Source organism: Alnus glutinosa, chromosome 6, assembly GCF_958979055.1.
Source record: "Alnus glutinosa chromosome 6, dhAlnGlut1.1, whole genome shotgun sequence".
NCBI lineage: Eukaryota > Viridiplantae > Streptophyta > Magnoliopsida > Fagales > Betulaceae > Alnus > Alnus glutinosa.
The window spans coordinates 11,974,775-11,980,774 of NC_084891.1; positions in this window are offsets into that span (position 1 = coordinate 11,974,775).

The window sequence follows — 6,000 nt, forward strand, 5'->3', positions numbered from 1 at the left end:
CAAATACTAAAAATAGTTGACATCAAATACCATAGCCATTCCACTTGCAATCCCCAAAATAGTTGTTTGTCAGCAAAACATATCCAAAACATACTTACACTACACCATAGCTATTCCACTTACAATTCCCAAAATAGTTGTTTGTTAGCAAAACATATCCAAAACAACTTACACAAAAAATATGTTGCGTCATCCAACAACATACAAATCACACCGCAACTGTAACGCCCAGTAATTTCAAGCTCTTAAGAAATCATTGATATTGTTGAGGAAACAATATCCATAGGTTTTTATAAGCAAAACTAAAAGTGGTTTTGAAAACTTAAAGATCAAGTTCTGAAACCCTTAAAAACCTAAAAGTAACATTTAAGCTTTAAACTTTGATTTAAACCGAAAACAGGTCAAACAGACTCAGATTTAGTTGATTCAAAAACCGTTGTGCTCGCAAAAAAAAGATCTACCCTATGGTAAAGTTGTAAACAAGTCCATTTCTTGACTTTTGACCTTGAGGATTGACCATTTAGCGACAAGTGACACTTTTGATTGAACTTTGACTTCTAAATTTAGACTTGATAAATATGTTTTTGTGGCTTATAATTACTCTATATAGTATATATAAAGTTTATACTTCAATTCTGTGAAGTCAGAATTCAATTTGGCGACAGTTGACTTTTTGGCCAAAATCGATGCCTTATTAATCCAACTGTTGAAATTGTTAGCAGAAATGATTTTTAGTACACTACCAGCCATCCCTAGCCGTCCCATAGACTGAATTATTTACCTTCCAACAAGTGCTGGAATTTTAGTGGGAAGCAAAGTCCAAGTGATTGGCAAATGGATTATTCAAGTAGAAAAGCATGTAAAGGAAGGTGATATAAATCTTCCCTTGTTTCCTGATTTTTCCAGCAACCCTCCAGCACTCATGCACGAATTCCTTTCATTTCCTTGATGTTCTAAGACTCTTATATATGAGACAAGCCTTGTCTTCCATTCTACCTTATGACAAGTGAAAATTTCATACAAAACAATCTAGTATTTCCTTTTTACACTACTTAGCCTAGGTGAGGATTGAGTGAAACTTTTCTATTTCTCTCTTTTGATTTTCTGTCTAGTAACCTTAGGGGAGCTAGATATACCTCTCGCCTTGCTATTTCATGGCCTAGATTTATAGAACCAAGATCCGAAACCAAAACAGCACTAGCAACTCCAAAACCGGTCACTAAAGGCTTAAAAGGGACTTTTGTTTTAGAATTTGTTTGGTAAGTTTTCTATGTGTTCAAGTGTTCCATAAGTGATTTCTAAGATGTATTTTATGTTATGTTACTACCTAAAATACAGATCACATAAGAGATAAGGTTGAAAATGAAAGAATTCAAGAAAATGACCTAAAAGAACACATATAACTCTATTCGATCTTATTTGATATTATTGTGAACTTTATGAAATTGTGGATATATATGTGTATACGTATACGTATATTATTCTAGTTGTAATTTAACCTTGTGATGGTCTCGGATCATCATAGGTAATTTTTATTACTTGTGTATTTATCTTAACATTTGCATTCCTGTAAGGAGGCTTAGCCATCTGATTACCCTACCCCTTGCATCATAATATCATTATACATATACCCTGTTATGATTCATGTGCAAGCGTTATGTCACCAAGAGCTACGATGTGTTTTCGGTTCTTAAACATGAATCGTTATAGTATTTATATTTACTTTTATGTTCTTATAATATATTTTAATCCTTCAAGTTCATATTTGGTGGTATTGGTCATATAGCCTCGTCACCAAATCATGAACCAAGGTTTTAAGATTGTTATAAGTAATCGTTTCAAACATAATGAAGTGATGAATAATAATAAAAATAAAGAGATGAGAGTCTATAAACAATATTTTGTTTGATAGATAATTGATATATATTTCATTGTGTGGATTGATTTATATGCAGAAAAAGGAGCTAAATTACACCAAGGAGAGTAAGTATGGATGTACTTATTGAGGAATGATTCTATGTTTCATTAGGACTGTGTGATGTGTGTTCATTGCATGTGGTTGTTCATGCATTGCATGTTGTGTCCAATTAATATAACGGCTGATGAGATAGCCATCAACAAGCTGATGTAGTAGCAAGTGGAAGAAATGCTAGTCAATGGACCCAGGGGGTTCAAAGTGACCCAGGGGAGTCCAAAGTCCTAATATATAACTAATGCTAGGACCGGTAGGATTCCAGTAAAAACAGGTAAGACTTTAAGTGGGAGGCAAAGGACATGAACGGGTTCAGATAACCTAGAACCAGAGGTCTGAAGAAAGATGATCATAAAACACCAAACTAAATGGTTACTACGATGCATATTCATACAACCCTTGCATTTACATTCTTTATGAACTATTATTAGTTTGATGGTAACTTAGATATGAAAATGGACGACTCACTTGTCTGTCTATGTAAATATGATAACTTCATATTTGCATAGTTACTGATGCAGATTTGGAAGTTGATGGCATGGACCCATATGCCAGTTTTGAGGGATTTTGAAACCATCTTAGGATTATTATGTACTAGACTTGAAATAACTACTTGTATTTATGTATGTTTTGTTTTATGGCATGCAAGTATGTATAACGATGTTATAATTGACATGTTTTATGTTATATGCGTAAGTGTCGTCTGTGGCACTAATTTTGATGGACCTAGTGTGCATATGTCATGTAAAGATAAACCTAAGTAACTTTTAATAAATGTATTGAGGTATTTCAGTCAGCTCTAATGTGTTATGCTATCAATTCCTAAGACTTTAGAAAAGAAAAATATATTCCGCTGCAAGAGTTTATCTCTGATGTAGTAATGTCACGTGGAAACCGGAGGTTTTTGCTTAAGAATTGTTAGCTCAAATTTGGGGAGTTACAGCAACCCAACAAACTGTTCCATATAAGTTAACAGTTGCATATGTAACACCACATAAGTTAAAAACAAAACAACATTGATGCTCAATCACTTCCAATCCGACCTCTTTCTCTTGTTCTTCTTAGCATCAATCACTTCCATTGCTTTCTCTATTGTTGGAACAATATTTCTAGATCTGGTCACCGGCCTTGATGAAGACCCCATCGGCTGAGAAGAACCCAATGCCTGAGACCAACCTAATGTTTGAGAAGAGCCATGTGACTGTGAAGAGCTAGGTGGCTGTGAATGTCCTGTTGTTTGAGGAGGTCCATACAGTTGTACTGTATTGACAGTACCCTGGAACTATAAATTCAAAAGGAAATCAGTGCTCACAATGAGTAAAAAATAAATCAAAATCCAACACATAGCATGGGGATTTTGAATGCTCACAATAGCATTAGTATGAGGCAGAGGCTGTGACTGATATTGGCTCCTTGTCTACGGAGGTCCATATAGTCTTACTGTATTTACAGTACCTTGATACTATAATTTAAACCATTAATTAGGGTACTGATTTATATAATCTAAAATGCAGTAAGAAACTAAAATAAAAGCAGGTTGAGTTAAAAGATAAGTGCTTACAAAAGAATTGGTTTGAGGCTGAGGCTGTGACTGACTTCTTGGTTGTTGAGGTCCATTCCACCTTACAGTATTGACGGTACCTTGTGACTATAAAGACACATTAATTGGTGTAGGCCAATATTACAGAAAGCATCTAAAAAAAATGTAGTTGTAAGAGATGCATGTTTTTGAGTGCTTACAATCACATTTGTCTGAGGATGAGGCTGTGACCAAGGCTGACCGATCGTTTGGGGTCCATACCATCTTACTTTTTTCACATTACATTCAGGCTGTAATTTATTTCAAAACAAAATCAGTATTTTGAATAAGAAATAATTAGAAATCAACACATAAGAGAGGAATGTAGATGAGTGCTCACAATGATATTGGTTCGAGTCTGATTCTGTGACTCATACTGACTTCTTGTTCGTGTAGATGGCATCTCTTGTGGGGTAGGTTGACCCCTACCCCTACCAATACTCCTACCCTTACCCCTACCTCTAGATGAAGCAATAGTAGTATGTGGGGTATTATGGGGAATTGATGGCTGCAAAATGTGCACATGTTTTCAACATTAGTGTAAATTGCAATGTAAACGGTGGGTCAAACTGTGTGTTTTGAAACTCACTGGTTCAGCGTCAATTGTAGACTGGAGATCAGATGTTTGACAGAGGGAGCTTTGACCACCATCATCAACTTGTGCCTATCACAATAAAAATTGTCAATTTCAAGGGGGTGATATACTTTTAAGCAGCCCACAAAACTGAAAAAGTAGTAAAAAAATAGAAATCAAACATGATATAATTTCACCTAAGATGCACTCCTGCCCTCTCCTCTGTAGTTTACTACTTCTCTTCTTATCCGAGGACATGTCCTTGCATTATGTCCAAGCCCCCTACATCTCATAGTAACCCCACCCTTCCTCATCCTGTACTGATTTTTAGGCTCGTCTGGTCCCCTTGTCCTTACTTTTCTCGGCCTCCCTGGTTGTATTCTAGCCATTAGTGGGTCTACATGCTCGTCGTTTGTCTTTGTCCAATGATCTTCTCCAGGCATTGGATAAACAATCTAATTATATGCCTTCTTAAGCATGTTGTTGTGCAAATTATAATACTCACAAATGCACGAATCGTTTGCAATATAGCGTTTTGCAAGTGCGAGGTCGATCCCACAGGGAATTGTGTTGCAAAAATTAATCTCTATTCAAACTAATCATATTTTAACCTAGTTCCAAATTTAGGGGTTTTTGATAAAATAAAACAAAAACAAAATTAATGAAAATAAAGGGGTCTAGGGTTTTGGAATCCACACTCACCAAATCACAACAACCTGATCTCATGCTCATCACACATATTTCGAATTCTTTCAAACCAATCTTAGGTATGTTCTACTTTTGCTTCAAAAATAGTTTAAATCATTCAATGAATCCATTCTTCCACAAATCACAAAAGATATCTAGTTTCAACTAAATCATCAAATGTATCCGTAGAATGAAACACAATGAATATCCAACATAAATGAAAACCCAAGCCATCAATTGAATGAAACCATATCAAATCATCACTTGTATCTGGAAATCACAAGAGATATCCAAAAATAATCTCAAAAACCGAAATAGAACAATGAGAAATCAAGCCCATAAACTCAAATAGCATAAACAAGCATGAAACTCAGTTTCTATTCACTGGTGATGTTTCATCCTCAACCCTAGATGAAAGTATTAGCTAGACATGAACAAAGAAAGCATAAATAAACTACAAGAATGCATTAAAAACGAATAAACTTACAAAAGATTGAAGTTCTAGGTCAAAATCGACCCAAAAACCCTAAGAAACAGTGAAATCAGCCCCTAGAGCACTCCTAAGCGGCCTCTTCTTCGAATAAAAGAGAAAAGAATGGTATTTATAGAGTTAGCTAGGGTTTCTAAAATTCCAACTCCGCATAAATTCGATCGATCGATTTTAAAATCGATCGATCTACTTAATATTCGATCAATCTACTTTTTCAGCACTTCCGAAAATCCAGCTTTTCTATGTATTTTTGCCTTGAAAATTGTCATTTTTCTCTTATTGCCCTGCAAAACACAAAAACACTAAAACTAACCAAAACATCAGAAAGTAACAAAGCTAAAGGTTTAACTAATGTAAATTAAGGGGTCAAAATATACACTTTTTGGCACTCATCACATGTCCACAGTATACCAATCATCAACATAATCAAGAGGGTCATCATTATCACTCCAAATTGCACAGATTGCATGTGCGCATGGGATACCTGTCATGTCCCATTGTCTGCAGCCACATGTTCTCCTTACTAGGTTCACCACATATTGTTTCTCCTTGTATGTGACTTCAAACAATCCATCCCCAGCGTATGTGCAGTAACAATGACTAGCATCCTGCCCGCATTCATTTAATCGTGCCCTTATTTTTGGACAAATCCTACCGTCCATGGTACTGATGCCTTCTCTCTTCTTCTGGTATCTTTT